Source organism: Electrona antarctica, assembly GCF_951216825.1.
Source record: "Electrona antarctica genome assembly, chromosome: 23".
Classification (NCBI taxonomy): Eukaryota; Metazoa; Chordata; class Actinopteri; order Myctophiformes; family Myctophidae; genus Electrona; species Electrona antarctica.
The window spans coordinates 10907390-10928639 of record NC_136804.1 but is presented as its reverse complement, the minus strand read 5'-3'; the positions used below and the strand labels follow the sequence as shown (position 1 = coordinate 10928639).

General features: G+C 41.9%; 1 long non-coding RNA gene across 2 annotated transcripts; it reads left to right on the top strand.

The window, feature by feature from the left end:
• The first annotated feature begins 1351 nt into the window (after positions 1-1351).
• LOC306916436 lies at positions 1352-4805 on the top strand. 2 transcript variants are annotated; one of them, XR_013788976.1, is made up of 4 exons: positions 1380-1470; positions 1920-1992; positions 2594-2702; positions 2978-4805. It is a non-coding gene; the product is annotated as an uncharacterized lncRNA (long non-coding RNA). The 2 variants fall into 2 exon arrangements; XR_013788975.1 differs by lacking the exon at positions 1920-1992 and having other exon boundaries at positions 1352-1470.
• Positions 4806-21250: the final 16445 nt, after the last annotated feature.

Below are 21250 nucleotides of genomic sequence, written 5' to 3'. Positions count from 1 at the left end.
CTCGTCCCTTTTCCAACTCGCCCAAAGCGGCGAAGATCGGTCGCCTCAACGGGAAGAGCAGTCGCCACAACGGGAAGAGCGGTCGCCCCAACGCGCGGAGAATTCGCCCCCAAAAGTCCGGAGAATTCGCCCAAAAGTCCGGAGAAGTCGCCCCAACAAAGAGAGAGAGAGATTTTTTACATGTAGCTGTTATGTCTCACTGACAGCTGTTTGATTGTGCTGCGCTCTTGCATATTCCTGTGTTGTTTGTGATGATTGGGGGGATTATCTGGGATCGACTACTTCAGTCTTGACATACAACATGATGTGTGATGATGTTGCTTTGCCTTTTATGCCTTCATTATTGACTCTGAGTTTTGAAAGTAAAGAAGAGTTGTGTTTAAGCTGTCATGGTCCACTGATTCACAATAGTAGCCTACTTTTAAACAGAGAGAGAGAGATTTTTACCTGTACTATATTTGTACATGTACATTGAGATTGTATTGTTATACATGTGAAAGGTTCGAAATAAACCAAACTAAACATGTTGTATTATTGTGACACTGTTGTTATACTGTATTGCTTTTGTGGAACATGTCACACCAACATTATGCTGCAGATAGAAATACACAAGTCACAATATTAAATTGAATTCTCAATCTTATTCCTTGTTTCACTGTAATTTGACATGCAGATTTGCTGTATATTAGATAGTATATTTAGTATATTTATGTATTTGAGCTTTGTGAATTAATAATTTGGTAAATGATCTGTGCAGATAAATATAACGCATTGTGATGTGATGTGTTATCAGCTTAAAGCAACTGTCTTTAACAGTTGCACAGAACATTTGTGAAAATTGTGGAAGGATCTTGAAAAAAACAAGGGTCCACAGTTAAATCAAATCAATTAAGTCTTGACATTATATATTTGAGATACATTGTCATGCTTTAGACAATATATGTCCATACAGTTAGGTTACTAGCCTACTGTTAAAATGACTACATTGCTATAGATTGTAAAAATGTGCAATTGTGAATTTGGCATGTGAATTGAGTTTAATGTCCAATAATCAAAAACATTATTTCGTTCACATAGGGCTAAACCTTTTATAATTTTAAATAACAATTATATTGTACAGTGAAGAACTTGATCAATAACTGGAAATTAACTGCTGACATCCCTGGGTTTGCGTTTTTTGGCAAATAAAAGCACATTGAAATGAACATTGTTCTGTTACGGTTGTTTATTTCATGTTTTGGGTTTTATTTTGAAAATAAGCTAATTCATTGTTTCCTATGGCAAGTAGTGTCTCTTTAAGAAATACAGGAAGTAGGCTCTCAGTTTTGTCATGTGACACACATCATGTGACCTTTCAGGAAGTGCATTAGATTTTCATTGCAAACTAACCATCACACATGCAGACCAGAGCTCCTGTTTATTGTATCTGCAAACATCTGCTCTAATGTTCTCCCAGTCGTAGCATTGTTGGTATGTATTGTAACCTTTTCACCTGATGAATATTTGCAGTTCATTATTTTCTGTATGGAAAGTACGTTTTATCAAGTTTGATGTGAGAATGCCTGTCAAGTGATTCTCTGTCTAGTTCTACTCACGTCTCACAGTATACCTACCTAAGTTTCTCTTATTGCTTCTCTAATATGCATGGTGTTATACAACAGTGCATCAGTGTTTATGTCAATGTGACATTTGTGTTTTGTACTTTAATTCGGCATTAGAGTGCAGACATCAGTAGCCTTTAAAGTAATTAGGCCTACTAATTACATTTGTTGAAGTTGTGTAATATGCAATGCATATTTAATTGTTACATTAGTAATTCAATGACATGCAATTTATATATGCAGTTTACAGTTTATACATGCAATATGTTTGCACTTTACAGTAAGCATAGTTTGACTATGCTTTTTGTCTGTTTTCAGTTTTACACTTCTGACTGTCAATAAACCTGCTGACTAAAGAGAGAACAGTCTCCAGAGTTTTGATGGAAGGAAGGTGTTTATGCTCACCGCCGAAATACCCAAGTTAAACAATTAATTCAAGCAAAACATTCAATGTATTGATGGTGTGTAGGCTATAGGAGTCCAGTTTGTTCTTGACAATTCCAGTCAGTAACATGACATACGATTTAGTAGATCATAATAACACTTGTAATGTTAGAGGTACAGTATAGGCATTGTTACTATTGCTGCTTTATTGTATGTTTATTTTTAATAAAGGATCCCCATTAGAGACCCATGCATAAGCCTCTATTCAATTCAATTCAATTCAATTCAATTCAATTCAATTCAATTCAATTCAATTCAATTCATACAAAACAAATTCAAATCAAATCTAGCAGTAAACAAATACACAAATCACAGTTTCTCAGTCCTTGGTCTAATCTTAAATGCTTACCATACTTTTTATTGTGTGACCACTTTGGATCCATTGAGTGAGTAAATCTGTGGGGAGGAGGGAGGGTGGAGGACAGTATGTTAGACTGTGATTGGTGGAGAGATGGTTCTATTGTTCTCTTAGTCTATCGTTCAAAGCAGTTAGTGGCTCTCTGGTATAAGAAGACTTGGTCTGTGTCATTTCTCCACAACTCCTCCAGGATAATTTCTGATCACATCTGACTGTGGACTGCAGACTTCAGGTGAAGATGAACTCTCTCGAACCCACCAGGGACATTTCTGCTGAACAGGAGGAACCCAAAGACCTTGGTATGTTACTTAACCTCCCTTTTCACTCACACTGTTCTGTTTTTATTCCCTCAATATAGTAATTGTATTATTAGCCATTAGCTATTATCAGTAGCTTTGCTGTAGATCATTTGTGTTTTGCAGGATTAAGGATTAAGTAATCACTTAACTCCTATATTGTAGTCATGCTAAGGTTTTTAAGGCCATTGTTAGTTAGCTACCTGGCAGGGATTTGTCGCACAACAATTACTTTTAAGTCTACTTATCAACAATCTTTTGTATTTATTCCAATCCAGTGTTGCATTATCATTCTGACTGCCCAGAGGTGAATGAACAAAGACGCTTGACAAAGAAAAAACTCCATTGCTGTGATCAGTGTGGAAAACACTTCCCTAACATGTCCAGCCTTAAAACACACCAGAGAATTCATACTGGGGAGAAACCCTATGGATGTGATCAGTGTGGACAACACTTCTCTAAAATGTCCAGTCTTAAAGCACACCAGAGAATTCACACTAGAGAGAAACCCTATGGATGTGATCAGTGTGGACAACACTTCTCTCTAATGTCCACCCTTAAAAGCCACCAGAGAATTCACACTGGAGAGAAACCCTATGGATGTGATCAGTGTGGACAACACTTCTCTCGAATGTCCAGCCTTGAAACACACCAGAAAATTCACACTGGAGAAAAACCCTATGGATGTGATCAGTGTGGACAACACTTCTCTGAAATGTCCAGCCTTAAAAAACACCAGAGAATTCACACTGGAGAAAAGCCCTATGGATGTGATCAATGTGGACAACACTTCTCTACAATGTCCAGCCTTAAAACACACCAAATAATTCACACTGGAGAGAAACCGTATGGATGTGATCAGTGTGGACAACACTTCTCTCTAATGTCCAGCCTTAAAAGACACCATAGAATCCACACTGGAGAGAAACCCTATGGATGTGATCAGTGTGGACAACACTTCTCTCAAATGTCCAGCCTTAAAACACACCAGAGAATTCACACTGGAGAGAAACCCTATGGATGTGATCAGTGTGGACAGCACTTCTCTCGAATGTCCAGTCTAAAAGCACACCATAGAATTCACACTAGAGAGAAACCCTATGGATGTGATCAGTGTGGACAACACTTCTCTCTAATGTCCAACCTTAAAAGCCACCAGAGAATTCACACTGGAGAGAAACCCTATGGATGTGATCAGTGTGGACAACACTTCTCTCAAATGTCCAGTCTTAAAGCACACCAGAGAATTCACACTAGAGAGAAACCCTATGGATGTGATCAGTGTGGACAACACTTCTCTCTAATGTCCACCCTTAAAAGCCACCAGAGAATTCACACTGGAGAGAAACCCTATGGATGTGATCAGTGTGGACAACACTTCTCTCGAATGTCCAGCCTTGAAACACACCAGAAAATTCACACTGGAGAAAAACCCTATGGATGTGATCAGTGTGGACAACACTTCTCTGAAATGTCCAGCCTTAAAAAACACCAGAGAATTCACACTGGAGAAAAGCCCTATGGATGTGATCAATGTGGACAACACTTCTCTACAATGTCCAGCCTTAAAACACACCAAATAATTCACACTGGAGAGCAACCGTATGGATGTGATCAGTGTGGACAACACTTCTCTCTAATGTCCAGCCTTAAAAGACACCATAGAATCCACACTGGAGAGAAACCCTATGGATGTGATCAGTGTGGACAACACTTCTCTCGAATGTCCAACCTTAAAACACACCAGAAAATTCACACTGGAGAGAAACCCTAGTGTTTATATTATGACAAGAGCTTAGCACATCCACTGTTGTAGTGTTGTACGATGATATTTTTTTGTTTTACATTTTTAATTACAAGCTGGTATACTGTTTAAATGACCTGTTCTTTTTTGTGATATTTCTTATTCACTGGGTCTTTCAGATATTTTTTTAGAGAAATTATTAACACCGAAAAGTAGTGCAGTCGACTTTTTGTTAGAGCCTCTTTTTTCACCCATTGCATCAATATAGATCTACATTATTTCTGACGGTCATGATTTATTTCTGCTTCATTACATCTGATGCTACATGTTTCATTTTTATGATACTGCTGTTATACTGTATACTGAACATGTCACACCAACATTATGCTGCAGATAGAAATAAAAGTCTCGATATTCAATTTAATTCTCAATCTTATTCTTTGTTTTACATTTGACCTGCAGATCTTCTGTAAATTAGATTTAGATTAACTTTGTTTCATAGGTTGGTTCACACTTGTTCACACACACAAATTGTATTTTTAGACCACACTGACACTTGGTAGGTAATAATACACTTTGGACCACTAGAGAACATAAGATTTGTACAAGAAAAAACGAAACCAGGTTTTATCGTTCTGGAGGAATTTGGAGCAATCATGTGCAAATTCAGTTTCTACAGGAACATAGATCCCATTAGTAAATGGGATCCATGAAGGTCTATGATTGGAACAGGATTACACACATTAAATATGGAACAAATTAAATAAATAAATAATAATAATAACAACAACAAAAAACACATTACATACAGTTAAACAAACAAATGCACAATGTCCATCACAGTTCCCTACCCCCACCCCACAGCTGACTACTCCAATTAACCACTATACATCCAAAGCCTCTTCAATATCGATATATACCACTTTGAATTAAAACAATCGGTTGTGCATAGGCAGAGTATGGCACAAATGATTATTTTGGGGATGTGGAGTGCTGTTGTGAGGTGGTGAGGCCACGGTGAGAGGCGCGCAGAAAATAGGAGAGCTGCAAACTCAACACGCTGTGTGTGTGTGTGTGTATATATACGGTAATATAAATGAGGCTGACTAAGTTTGCAAATAACGGCCCATGGGCGCTTATATGGACGAGTAGCCTACTTATTATTGTATTTGTTATTTGGCCCAAAAATATTTTTATATAATCCGTTAATCACACAATCAAAGACCGAATCGTTTGCAGCTGGTGTTAATTACCTCGCGCTGCGCAAGGGTATTCACTATAGCGCCCACACCGTCACTAACTTGTGGATTATAGTTTGGCAAAACTGAAAAGAAAAAGAAAGAAAAAAAGTTTAGTTGTCCTGTCCTGTCTTGAGTGGTGCGCCCGCTGCCTGTGTGTGAGCGGAGGGGGGGGGGGGGGGGGGGGGGGGGGGAGGCTGCGGGGAGGAGGAATATCACTGCACTCAGACTCAGTGCACTGAGCGACATGCAGCCGCTCTATACAGTTGGGTGCCACCGATATTGTCCCTTATCATTTGACCCATTTAGGCCTGACCTCAAAATTTAAAAAAAATCCTTCTAAATCCTCCAGTTTTCTGAAATAAATATTTTCACGATTTTTCAAAAATAGCAGACCTACAAGCTCGTAGCGCGCCACTCGGTGGCGCGCTATGAGCTTGTAGATCTGCTATTTTTCAATAGCTAAATTATAACATAATGTTTAAAACACCAAAAGGGGTTCCCGCCCAAAATGGGTTAACTGTCCTTTTGCGCAGATCACGCAAACCTCAGCAAAAAGAAAAGGACAATATCGATGGCCTCCAACTACTGTACATCTCCGTACAAGGGTGTATTACCGGATTTGGCTGCAGAGCAGAACATGGGCTACTGCCATCGGTGAAAGGCAAGTTTTTTTACCGATGCGCCCGATGGCAGTTAACAAGACAAACATCGGCCCCTACCGATTGTCGGCCGATACATCGGTGCACAGTATATATGCCTGTGTGCACCGTGCACCCCTAATATATATATATATGTATGACTATATCCCCCTTTCTGTATGCCTCTTACTATGACCACTGAACTGTTTGACATTGGTGGTGATTGGTGAACCAGGGTTTATGGTTATTAAACTTGTGGGAATGCTCGTCCTCTCAGAAACCGATTTTAAGATTTTTCAATGTCATCCAGATCAGTGGCCTTAGTCTGAAACCCCACCTCTTTAGACTCCATCTTAGCCAGTAGCACTTGCCGTAGCAATTGCCCTAGCACCTACGACCTTACAGGCGTATGCATAGGCTCAACTTATTTAACTTAGATCGCACTTTATGTAGACATGGGATGTGTGTGTGTGTGTGTGTGTGTGTGTGTGTGTGTGTGTGTGTGTGTGTGTGTGTGTGTGTGTGTATAATATATGCATGCATAGTTTCATTATATATTCCACTGTTAGGGTCTTAGCTTACGTATGATTCATCATGATGATGATTCTTAAAGGAGAATTCCATGCTAGAAGGCTTTCTTACCTTTATTTGTAGTTGTTACGTCCCCACCAAAGAGGTCCAGGTGTTATTTTGTGCAAAACCTCCTTATTGGCTATTTCCCATACCATAAGCCCTACATTAATTGAATGGGGCTATGGGGTGTTATGCTAATTCGCTTATTTCCATCGCTCAAAATTATTATTTTTTTGTATATATCCTCTCTTTATAATGTAAATAATATCCCAAGCGGCACACTTTACTACTTATTTCGATGGAAATAAGCGAATTAGCATAACACCCCATAGCCCCATTCAATGCAATGCAATTCATTGAGGGCTTATGGTAGGGGAAATGGCCAATAAGGAGTTTTTGCACAAAAAAACACCTGGACCTCTTTGGTGGGGACGTAACAACTACAAAGAAAGGTAAGAAAGCCTTCTAGTATGGAATTCTCCTTTAAGTATATGATGTCTTACCATGTATGTACTATGTAGTATGTAGGCTTGTTGTCACGATGTTCATCAGCAAAAGTAGGACCCAAATGCAGGAGAAACGGGCAGAGCTGGATTATGAATAAACGGTTTAGTGGAAACCAAGTCAGATCAAGTGAATATCAAAGTCCACATGGGGACATGGTGCAAAATGTCACAACACTGGAGGCAGCAGCTAGTCTGAGGTGGAACTGAGAGGTAGCCTACACAATGAGCTCTAGTAGGACCATCCTCCATTATTAGTATTTTTTACTTGAGAGCTACTTTCAAAATGACAAGCTCAACAAGATCTACCCACCAAAAACAAAACATTGCTGAAAATAGTTTAACTGATGTACCTGAGTCCTGAGGGGACTTTGGAATAGTGGCACTTGGAAAGGGAAATGCAGGGGGACATTTTTTAATTGGTAGGGTTTTCTTGTAACTTTGTTATGCTACTGACATTGTGATACAATATAGCCTACTTGAAAACAAAGTACTGCATTGTGGGTTTGAGTTGGCAGGCCTTTTTTTTTTTATTATTAAATTTTTATCCCTCGATTTTTGTAACCCATTTTTTCACCCCTGTGCCAATTATCTAATGTGATCCTGGGCTCTCTACACACCCTCCGCCAACCTAGTCCCCATATATGGGGGACATGGGGAGAGCAACGGACTTGAACTCATGCTTCCTTCCTGCCTGAGTGTCCAAGTTGCTCCTTTACACGTGACAGGGGGGAGTTTCCCTGGTTGGACGTAGCGCGTGGAAGGAACACGTTATTCCAACCAGTTCCTTTTCCCCTCCATCAGGCGCCCCGGCTGGCCAGGGGGAGGCAGTTTGTTTAGAGACCAGGATTACTGCATGTTTTTGTGAGGGTATCTACCCTAGGAGACACGGGGAGAACATGCAAACTCCACACAGAAAGGCACTTTCACCAATCCCGCCTCAGGTATGGGTACTGATGACGCGGAGGAGGAAACACGCCGCCAGCACCCACAGCGCCCCAAGCGGGAATCGAACCCAGGACCTTCTAGCTGTGAGGCGACAGCACTACCAACTGTGCCACCGTGCCCTGGCAGGCCTTTTTTGATGTCAATCAATCAATCAAATCACCTTAATAAGTGGTAGATAACCATATTTTTTTTGTCATGTCATCTGGTCTACCTGCACAGCCTTTAATTGTGATCTATTGCTTTTGGGCACCCCTGCTGTAGCCTATTGGCAGTGAAAAAGGGTGACACAAAAAGCCTTCGAGGGCTTTGTGGTCCCGAGGTTCAGACTTCAGAGTGGAAACCTCAGGATACTTTTCAGGATTCAACAGGACACATTCGCTTTGCGCTGTGTTTCCAGCTTGTGGATCTGCTACTTTTGTTAGACACTGTATACTGATCAAGTAGGCAGTTAATCGACGAAAAAACACAAAAGTTAAAATGGCAATAACCGTGTGAGAGGGAGGATGACTGATTTAAGCAGTCACACCTGGCCTGAGTCAAACTAGAACTGGACTCAGAGCTGGGTGTGGCTGCGCACCTGTTGTGCATGGACTTGATCAAGGCACAACAGGATAAATCAGTCATCTCCACAAACACTCAGGAAAGAGGCTCTGTCCGTTGAGTGGAGAACCATCTGCTCTCCTGTGTAAACTAATATTGTGATGCTTTCAAAGTGTTATTCCCTTGACTTGGAGGAATAAAGCTACAAACGTAAGAAAGCTGCCCTGTGTTGTGTCCTTCCTTGCCCTGGGTAGTGACTAGTCGGTCACATTTCCCTCCCTCTCACAAACCGGTTTCTGCCTGACCCCAACGATATGCCCCCCTACAGTGCTTTACTGTATGATAACAGTGGACTAGAATGTTATTGTCCCCGATGGGGGGAACTTGATGAGTCTGAGTATTTTGTTCCATGCTGATAATGTGGTCAGCCAAGTGTTATTGCTTCTCCCACACGCACACTGGAATGTAAACACTGACCAGAATGGTGGAGGAAACTCCCGCCGAGAATAAAACAATTTGCAGTCTGTGGATAATGTTGACAGATCTGAGCAGCAGGATTTAATTAGCCTCTGTAACATCATGCGCATGGAAGCAGATTCTGTGGCTTTGCGATTTCTGTGCGGCTTTAGGATTTCCCGACAGTTCCACAACGTGAATAACATTCACAACGTGGAACTGTTGCACAATGCAACTGTCTGTCAACTGTTGCACAATGCAACTGTCTGTCAACTGTTGCACAATGCAACTGTCTGTCAACTGTTGCACAATGCAACTGTCTGTCAACTGTTGCACAATGCAACTGTTGTGCATTGTGGAGATGGAACCCAGGTAGCTGTTGCACGGGTAGTTCCACTGAGCCAGCTTTCTGTTTGAGAAGCACCTGCTCATCTATCTTATTGCCCAAAGACAAAGAGCAGACATTCAGGTCGACTCAATGGAATTCCGAAAGAATATAGAAGTATACAAAACATGAACAGACAAAAACACTGACCCTCCTCTAGACCACCATTTTGTTCTCAACGTCGTGTCTGAGGACCACGAGGGGTCTAAATGGACCCTTAACTGGGGGTCCTTGAAATGTAAAAAGTTGATAACCAATGTTCTATGTTCAATGGTTCCCAAACTGTGGTGCGCGAGTGCCTTCTAGGGGGTGCGCGACTTGAATTGGCTAATGGTGGCGCTATGGTTTTAATTTAAATATATGAACAAATTATGCCAATATATGGCAAGTATTATTATTATTAAATTGTTTTTATTGGTTTTTTTACACACAACAAGACATAGCAACATACATATATACACCACTAGACTACACATAAGCATACAATACATTAAGAACGCCTTGGGAAAATAAGTAAATAAAAAAGACTGAAATACGGGACCAAAACAGACACACAATAACGTAAAATAAAAATATAAAGGTTATATCATATTGCATTACATTACAATGTTCTCAAACAGATCGTCACCTGCCATACAAGAATAATTTAACTATTAGACAACTGTCCTACACCTGAACATCCTCACCCGGGAATTTTTGTTTAAAATAGTCCAAAAATGGCTGCCAGACCTTATAGAATTTCTGGGCGGAGCCCCTGGTGGAATATTTATATGAATCAGGTACAGCCATACCTGGGTGGGAAACATAATAAATGACCTCCCGTTCAGACGCAGGTACAGAACCATTTAGTTAGCCGTAACTCTCTGCAAGAACAATGCAGCCTTGTAGACACAAAAGTACAAACACAACACAAAACACCCACAAAAACCCCCTCTGCCGGCCCCTCCCCAAATGAGAGACTGCAAAAACTCCTGCTCCTCTGCCCTCGTCTGACTAAAACATATTTAAAGCTTACCCTGTGGGGCTGAGCACTACCAGAGCCGTGTAATATTATATGGCAAGTATATGCAGAATATAACTATGCTGCATATATATGCCATATTCAGGTTCATATATGTGGATAAATAGGAAATATATGTCTCTAGTTTATGAAATGTATATTTCCATGTGGGGGGTGCGTCAGCTAGGTCAGGAGGTAAGGAGGGTGCATGGCCAACAAGGTTTGGGAACCGCTGTTTTAGATGACCCCAACCCTTGTTTGTTTGTTTGTTTGTAACCTTTATTTCAGGGGAATCCAATTGAGACCAGGGTCTCTTTTTAAATGGCGCCCTGTATACAAATAAGAACATTTACATTTTACATACATGACATGGACACACAGTACAACAAATATAATCCACAAGCACATACACACAGAAACAAAACCTTGTAACCAAATGTTACAGAAAGCAGGTGCATATGTCTTCCTCTAGTGTGAGGTCAGTTAAGAGTATCTTAAAAGTAGTAAACGAAATAAAAACATTCAACTTCAATTTGTTTTGACAACCATTCCATAAATGTGGAGCATACACCCTGAAGGCAGTATCTCCCAATTTAGTAGTAGTTTTTGGTACCTTCAATAAAAGCATATCTTGTGATCTAGTACCCTTTGGAGCCACGACATAAAAGTTAGGGGAATGGCCATAACTCCGACATCCCGTAGTCGGAACATACGTGGCTTCTGCGTGCGGTTATAGGTTTAGGGTTAGGGTTAGTAACGGGAGGTTAATAGGACTAATGGGAGGTCGGACCAATGCCATGTTACCCTAAAGTTACATGTATGTGTGTGTGATTGCACAGTTGACTGAACAGATTGATCGCATTACTGCATTGTATTATCCTGAAAAATAAAGACAAATGAATAAACGTGCTTCACATTCTTTGGCTGGCTGAGTTGTGTTTGACTTGCAGGACTACAGTACATCGTCGTATGAAAACATTGTGTGAACAGTTGAACGCACATTTTCAGCTATTATTTCTATATTTAGCGTTTTGTATTTGCACATGTGGTACATCGAAGTAATGCCTAATTTACACCCATGGGTGTAATGCACCCAAAAATGGCAGATCTACAAGCTCACAAGTTAACACATTTAGAGCTTATTTCGTCTATTTTCGGCACAACTATTATACATTTTTAGCCTGTGTTTTTGTCTGGCAGTCTGGATATATTTCACTCCTAAGGGCTGAGCACAGCCCTGTCTAGCTGGAACTGTTTTTCTGGGCCATGAATTTTTAAGAGATCTGTCAGCAAAAAGGAACACAGCTGCCTGCCAGGCTGCATACTGTACTGTACACTACAGTACTACTGCATCGCTCAGCATCCTCTGGGTTCTGTTTAGGAACATGGCCCCAGTTTGTCTGTCTGGGTGGATAGAGACAGAAGACAACTGGTACAATTTACATGTCCGTGGCGTGGACATGATAGTTGGGTTTGGCATAATAATAATGAGGTGTGTGTGGGGACGCGGTTGATGGATTAAGACTCCAGGTTGCTCGGGTGGTGCAGTGGAAATGTGCCTGCCAACCCACTATGGTGCATCCGGCTTGGTCGAGTGTCATTATTATGAATACAATTGGCCCGTGTTTGGGGGGAAGGAAGCCGGTCATGGAGGTTGACATTATTTTGTCACCGCGGTCACTCCTTGTGAAGCAAGGAGTGCTGGGTGGGAGGAGTAGGACGATCGCCCACTCTCCCGGTGGGGGATCCTCACTGGGAGGTTAGTCAGTAGGATACGACAGCAGTGACAACACAGCAATGTGTATGGGGAGGAAATCATTGCCATAACTCATATATGTCAAACTCAAGGCCCGGGGGCCAAATCAGGCCCGTGAGTGAATTATCTTTGGCCCGCGGGATGATATTTAATTAGTATTAGAACTGGCCCTCTGGTATATTGCACGGACCACCATAATACTACAAGTCCCACAATGCACTGCGAGTGCATTGGCACATATCACATACTATGAAAGCAATGCTTGGTGAGGATCATAGAACAGGAAACTGAGCTTAATAATAATGCATTTTCAGTTTTAAATGCATTTACTTTTTTGCTGTTTGCCTGGGACGTCCTCATGACCGCGGTGCCCGTGTGTTGAAACACAGTCTGGCCCTCGACCTCGACCGATTTCTTTATTTTGGCCCACTGTGTATTTGAGTTTGACATCCCTGCAACTAAAGAAAGAGGGGCAAGAAGCCCTTATTATCTTTTAGGCCCCCGGTCCCCAATCCCGACCCTACTGTACATTACCCAACTACCCTGAACGGGCTGACATTTGGGCACGCAAACACACTACTACTTGAGCTGTAAGTCATGTGTGGGTCAAGTAACCCCCCCCCCTCACTGGGGAAACGCACGCCAGTTTGAAGTTAATCGTTCAGCCGGTGCCCGAGTTATTATGACCAGGATAAACACACACACACACACTTTATATATGATATTTAATGTACATTTAATAATCATCGTTCGGTCTCTGCTAAGCATTATAGACAACTTGTTGTGATTTGGCACTATAATAAAATGTCATTGAATTGATTGTGGAGCAAAATGGGGTGGATTGATTTTTTGAGCATGAATGTTGAGGATGAAACTTGCTGTTTATTCAGTGTCCCAGCGCACCTCTTCTTGGCCAATAAAACCCCCTCTGTAGCTGAGTGGAGAGGGACCATCTGGAAACGTCGCCGGTTCAGCCGTCGACCCGCCCAGCACACATGTCCCTGAGCAAGACACTTAACCCTTATCAGCCGTGTGCTCATTATGACCATCGAGCAGCCATCAGCTGGGTGAGGCTGAAACTGAATTTCCCATTAAGTTTTATGGGTCCTTCTTATAGAGTTGTAATGTCCTTATTCACTGCTACATACATGAACATTTAGTCACTTTCAGCCAGGTGTTCCTATTTTCAGTTTTGTCAACTTAAACAAAAAATACATTATTGCATAATTTTTGTTTTTTACATTTCGGTCAGCTGTTTAATATGTTTTAAACAACAAAGCAGAAATGCATAAATAAAAAACATAAATCAAGACACATGGAAATAAATGTTTTTTTGACTAGTGAAGTATAACTGCAGAGACAACAATGAGAAGAGTTTTACAGAATACTAACCAAAAACAAGTAGCAAAAAGATAAATACAAAAGGAGAAACAAAGGAAAGAAGCAATGGAATGGACATCATTTACGGGAGGCCTGGGGAGAGTGTACCGTATTAACGCACGCACGCACGCACGCACGCACGCACGCACGCACGCACGCACGCACGCGCACACACCAGGCCTGTTCATTCCGTCCCATATTATGGATCTGGTCAGATCTCCAGCTGGGGCCATTTAAAGGGCATCTCTCTCTGTGATGCATAATATAGTGTGACATCATTAGATTATGGCCTCTCCCCAGGAAGTCAATTGGTAGGACAGTTTAGTTACATAGACAGGCACGCACGCACGCACGCACACACACACACACACACACACACACACGCACACACACACACACACACACACACACACACACACACACACACACACACACACACACACACACACACACACACACACACACACACACACACACAACCGGAATAAGAACTACCCAAAATAATTCCCCGCGAACATAATTTTAGGGCCTACCCAATGAAATCCTTGATGCGGCGTAGTTTCTCTGATTTTAAAAATACAAAATAAATATAAATGTAAGTGTACTTTCCATCTTATCCCATGGGGAAATTCAATTTTATTGGGTAGGCCCTAAAATTATGATCGCAGGGGCCTGGGCCGTGGCTCAACGGTCCAGGCACCATGGCCGGCAGCCAGAGTCCGACAGTGTGCCGCGGGCTCGACTCCCGATCCCGACGGCCTTCACGGCACGTCACTCCCCCCCCATTTCCTGTTAGCCTACTGTCTGTCTCTCTAAAAAAAATATTTAAAAAGGCGAAAGCCGCAAAAAAAAAAAGAATTATGATTGCAGGGATTTTTTTTTGTAGTTCTTATTCCGGTTGTGGTTTAATGCCTGATGACTACAAATCACTGACTATCATGACCGTAAGTTACCATCCGCTCCAGACCGGATCACACAGCGATTTAGTAAAACACAGACCAGGCTTTCCTCCGAGGTGGAAAGCCTAGTGACGCGAGGTTACATTCATGATTGGGGCCAAGACTATAAAGAGGGGCTGTTGCCGGCTCACATTATCTCCCCAGCATCCCAGAAGAGAACACCTTGATGATGTAATTCCTTAGTTACGTTTTTGTATTTCTCTTTTCAAGTTATGATGAGGCTTAATAATTGGTCTTTTGGTGTATTTTCTTTTTTTGGTTAGTTTAGTTTTTTCTGTTGTTTTGGTAGTTTATGGGAGTCTGGTGAGTGCGATGGGCAAATAGTGCGTGTGTTGTCTGTCTTTTGAGTTTGGCCAGCAAAACTTCTTATTTTGTTTGTGTATGATTTTAGTTGGGTCATAGTGTTGTTGTCTCTCTCAGTATTTTGTTGTTTGCACTGAAAATACAGATGGATGATGTGTTATTTTGAATTTAAAATAACCGTCATTGTACTTATGACCAGTCTTTGCATTTCTTTTGTTTTACTGAGGTTATATTTAGGAAGTAGGTTAGGTATATAGTTTAGGAATAAGGTTAGGTGTCGGGCTGTCTGCATAGTTTTATTAAGTTTACATTTAGGAATAAGGTTAGGTTTAGACATAGTTTTGAGCTTACGTTTAGGAATAAGGTTAGGTTTATCAGTAATTTAACTTTTAGGAATTAGTTTAAGGTTAGATATAGTTTTACTGAGGTTACGTTTAGGACTAAGGTTTAGGAATAAGGTGAGGTTGCCGGGTGCCCGATTTGACCCGGGGCGAACATGTTTTGGGGCGAGCGTTCTTGTATTCGAATTAAATTATGTTTCACTTCACTAGATTATATTTCATCTGTATTGCATTTGCGCAATAGATCAGGCCTGGTATTAATGTCCGGGCAGCCTGAGGGTTCATATTGTGTATAATTATGACACAATAGAACACGCACGCACGCGCGCACGCACGCGCGCACGCACGCACGCACGCACGCACGCACGCACGCACGCACGCACGCACGCACGCACGCACGCACGCACGCACACACACACACACACACACACACACACACACACACACACACACACACACACACACACACACACACACACACACACACACACACACACACACACACACACACACACACACACACACACACACACACACTATAACATGGGGATATTTATGGAGCTTGAAAGGTGATGTAATCCCGATAATTAAATGAGTGTTCCTGTTTCCGAGTTTTCTGTTTCCCCTCATGGCCACTGGGTTTTCTCAAATGTCATTTCCTTGTGAAAATGGACACAAAAGTACTAAAGTATGAGGTAAACCAGCTTTGTCAAGAGCTGTAATCGTGTCTTATGCCCTAGGAGTGAATATATCATCTCTGTCGGGTAGAACCTCATACTGTACAGCATGTCCAAAACTATTACTTTTCAGGATTCAAATTCAATTTGCATCATGCTTGGAGCTTGTAGATCTGCTAATTGTGTAGCCCCATATGTGCCCTCTCCCTACGCTCATTCTGTAGCTCCGAGATGAGGTCACACACAGGGCCCCTCCCACCCCGTTCAGAAACGGCGCATGTTTCCACAATTCCACGATTCTTACCCTTTTCTAAACGCCACTTCACGCGTGAAGTGGCGTGAAGGGTTTACACTAATTCAACGTCAACAACGCCAAAGAAAATCCAACTTTAAACGGTTATGAGCGTTACAGCGGTTGGTTTAGTCAGCCGCTTCCATGTTTATCAAGGGATTCGTGCGTGTGCGCGTGCTTGTCGAGTGAACTGAAGTCAGTTGGACATTTTCGACCAGGGGAGGCGCCGGGGAGGCGCTAAAGCTTTTCAACTTCCTTGAAAAACATGCTAAACAACCGCTAGACGCTCGTGTAACCGTTTAAAGTTGGATTTTCTTTGGCGTTGTTGACGTTGAATTAGTGTAAACCCTTCACACCACTTCACGCGTGAAGTGGCGTTTAGAAAAGGGTAAGAATCGTGGAATTGTGGAAACATGCGCCGTTTCTGAACGGGGTGGGAGGGGCCCTGTGTGTGACCTCATCTCGGAGCTACAGAATGAGCGTAGGGAGAGGGCACATATGGGGCTACTAATTGTGATGCTTTTGTGTGACACTAGTATGATCAAGTAGGGCATTAATTTATGTTTTAAAAAAAGAAACAAGAAGTTAGAAATTTTTAATATGGCGATAGAAGATAATACGATCGAAGATAATACTACTTTGCATCCTGCTATAAGTGTGTGTGTGTGTGTGTGTGTGTGTGTGTGTGTGTGTGTGTGTGTGTGTGTGTGTGTGTGTGTGTGTGTGTGGGTCACATAGTAGCCCATTTCTTGCGCGATGACAAAACTTTACAGAGTTAGATGATACATATTTGTTTCCTTTGGCATCTGTGTCATTTTAGATTTTAGTGTTGGCGATGCAAAAATAGATCTACAAGCTCACATCACATCGCTTTGTGCTCCACGGTGAACTTATATGTGCTGTTTTTGAACATTTTTGAAAAGTCTTCGGATTGTCGGATGTGTGTCCGCGACCAAATAACATTTTCCGGTCCTTGGCATGAAAACGTTTGAGAACTACTGATAGAAGATAGAAGGCATTTGTCATCATCATTTTTCGACCGCGGCCGAGATCATGGGTTTCACAATGCCACGTCAGACTTCCCGGTCCTTCATTGCCACCCCCAGTTCCTGCTTACTGATGCATGTGTCCCTAGCGATGACATCAGGGAACGACAGTTTTCTACCTCTGGTCTGCTTTGAGGCAGGACTCCAGAGAAGAAGGGAAGATAACCTCATTGTCAGCTCTGTAGCAGTGGCCGGAAAACTGTGTTCTTCTGGATCGGACTAGTGAAGAAACACGGGGAAGGTTGCCGTATATTAGATCAGTCGATGGGTGGCTCTTCCAAGACATATTTTGCACTCTCGTTAGAAGGCGGGTGTAAGTGCCATCCAACCGTTTCTCTTGTTTCTTTGAAAGTGTCCATGTCTCGGAGCCATAGACATATTTAGGACGGTCGTCCTAAATATGTAGAATCGGCCTCAGGTCTTAAATGGGTTAAATTAACCTTACACAATCTGCTCTCTCTCTCTTTCTCTGTGCACACATGCACGCACGCACACAATTACTACCTGTTCAGTAAGCGTGTGATAATAATGCTCATGCTGTTTTAAGAACCTACATCAGTTTACTTTATAGGACTGATGCCCTTCGAGGGTGTTGGTTTGTTTATTGTTCTCTTCTTGGTTGTTGACCTAATACTAATAGTCCACCTCCACATGTCCTTCAGGCGAGTGTTGATTTCGTCGACTAATACTATGACAAAAAATGTTCATCGACTACCTTTTCTCACTGACAAAATAGATCGGCAATTAAATCAACTGTAGATTTAGTCGACTAAAATAGTATGGTATTTTGTCGACTAAAACCATAGACTGACACTAAAACCTTCCAGGTGGCTGAAATGTGACTAAAACTAAATGAAAACTATTCAAAGAGACTATATGACTAAAACTAAAATCTAAATTTCCTGTCAAAATCAACACTGTCCTTCAGGCTTCTCCCAGGCACCCCCCGGGCTCCCTGCGTCCCTCCCTCTCTCACACTGGCGGTTGACTGAAAAAGCACAGGGGGGAGGGGCGGGGGGTGTCCAGACAAGGGGCTTTTGAGGAGAGGCGAACACAAACAAGCTTCTCCACTGGCGCCCAATGTCAGCTCCCATTACATGGAGCAGCGCAGGGACCCCTGGGCCAATTAGGGCAGGGAGGCTGTACTCTTGCACAGCCAGTGATTGCCCGGTCCTGTGCTGCCCCCTCCCCTGCTGCTGCCCCCCTCCCCTGCTGTTGACATGAAGGAGGGATAATAAGAGAGGTCGGTGGGAGGTGAGCAGCACACCGGAACCTTTCACTTTTCTGGAGCGAGACATTATTCTGGTTTTAAACCAGGCTGAAAAGCATTTAAAGGAGAATTTGCCTTCGCTAAAGCGATTGTCCAATGCCAATGCAAATAGTTTAGCAACCGTTGCTATGCAGGGCAAGCTTTCGTCACCTGTCAATGATATTTTGCATGGCTGTGTTGTTGAACACATACACAGCTTAACGTCGTCAAACGACTGAGCTACCCAGGTGATTGCAATAATACTAATGACCATAGTCTTACTGTGCAACATGAAAACTCCCATCGGATGGTTGTTAAAGTTGATTGTTGGATACTGTTTCTCCTGTCACCTCGTATTTCCAGTTTATTGAAATATGTCAAGCACATTCGCCCAGTGCATATAACCTACTGCAGGCCTTGGTTGACTAGATTTAGAAGACATTTTGAAGGTTTTGCTAATGATCCATTATTTATATGGAGAAATATCCCGTGCTGGGTCTTACGCTAAACCGCTAATTTTGCTAGGTCGTAATGACCAGACATGCTCCAGTGTTTTGTCCCAAATGGGGCTTCCGTAAAAAGGCGAACTAGCGTAAAACCCAGCTTGCATGCTCTGAGCTGCAGTGTGCTCTGGATGGAGTATGTAATTTTTCACCTGTACCACTTGTTATTATTGGATATAATAACATCACATTAACTCTTTGAGTGCCACTGCCAAGTATGAGTCTGTTTATTCCAAGGCTCAGAGTGCAATTGCACCAAATGGAATTGCACCAAATGGAAACTAAATGAAAACTAAGCTACGAAACTAAGAATAAATATATTGACAATTTCGTCAACAAATAAAAACTAGACTAAAATGTTAGGAAGGGACTAGTGGACAAGAGATCCAATAAGTAATTTTACACTTGGTTGCATGCTGAAAATAGCAGATCTACAAGCTCGCATTTGAGCTTGTCGATCGGCTATTTTCAGCAGGTGTAAAATCAGTCATTACGACAGCATCAAGGGCTGCATAAATACATTTTAGTCCATTTAAATCAACTGTAGATTTAGTCTACTAAAATCCTATAAATCGTATAAAATCATATGACATAAGTAGCACTAAAACATTCCAGGTGACTATATGTGACTAAAAACTAAATTTCCTGCCAAAAACAACACTGCACTCTGCATGCTTAACAATAGCTTTCTTCACAAATGTGTCCATAAACGGTGTCCACTATCACCTCTCAATTTGTTCCAAGTAACCCAACTCCCTTGGGAAACTTTGGGACAGCTAGCTGCTGAAAGTTAGGGTAGGCCTACCATCAACCCATTAAACATTATAGGCTACCAGTATATGCAGTCAAATTAGGGTTTTTTCACGAAAAACACTCCTTGGGCCAAAAACGGCCATAGCAAAAAGATGAGTCATCACAATTGGAAGAGTGCCTATATGGCAATTTTTAGAGAGGCAAATATTGTACGTTTTACTCCACTAAAATTACTACGTTAGTTACTAAATGCTTTACCAATACTCCAGTAGCCATTTACAAATCCAGAAATTATAGCAGAGACAGTATTTAGAATGTAATTATATTTTCAAATGGTTTATTGGCACTTCTTAAACAAAAATAGCATATCATACCAACTGGCTTGTAGGCCAGTGGTTCCCAAAGTGGGGTCCAGGGACCCCTAGGGGTACTTGAGGGAGTTACAGGGGGTCCTCAGCTAAATGATAGTTAGGAACCAAATGGACCCTTATGGGTCTGAAACTCTGAGAGTGTACTATGGGTATATATTTCCCTGTACATTTGTACACTTTCAGAGTTAAATTAACTTTGATTTTGCAATATGCAGTGGGGTCCCAGAGATAGAAATGGGGGACGGTAGCCTAATTCAGGTCAAACTGGGGGTCCTTGACTCCTTGAAATGAAAATAGCTGAAAATCATTGCTAGAGCCGTAAAAGAAAAGTCTCCATAAAAAATATACCCAGCCCAGGCGGTGGCGTAACCGTCTGGGCACCCGACTGGTAATCCAGTCGCAGTGTGCCGCGGGTTCGACTCCCGACACGGCCTTTACTGCATGTCTTCCCCCATCTCTCTCCCGTTTCCTGTCAGCCTACTGTCTGTCCCTTCAAAAACCAATAAAAGGCGTAAGCCGCAAAAAATATCTTTAAAAAATATATATATATATACCCACCCTGACAAAATTTCTTTTTTCACACCCCTTTCTTTTTTTTACCACCTAAAAAAAGATCTACCCCACATGTCCCCAGGGGCACTATTTCAAAGTCGACTTTGAAATAGTCGACTTTGAAATTTCAAAGTCGACTTTGAAAGTTCAAAGTCAGAGACAGTGACGCAGAGACAGTGACGCAGAGAGAGTGACGCAGAGACAGTGACGCAGAGACAGTGACGCAGAGACTGTAGGTGCGGTTCCATTAAGCCTTTGCGAAAAAAGGAAGCGTATGTTCATTAAGTCGAAAAAGAAAAGCGAATTGTCTGTGTTTCCATTAAACTGATAAAATGCGCATA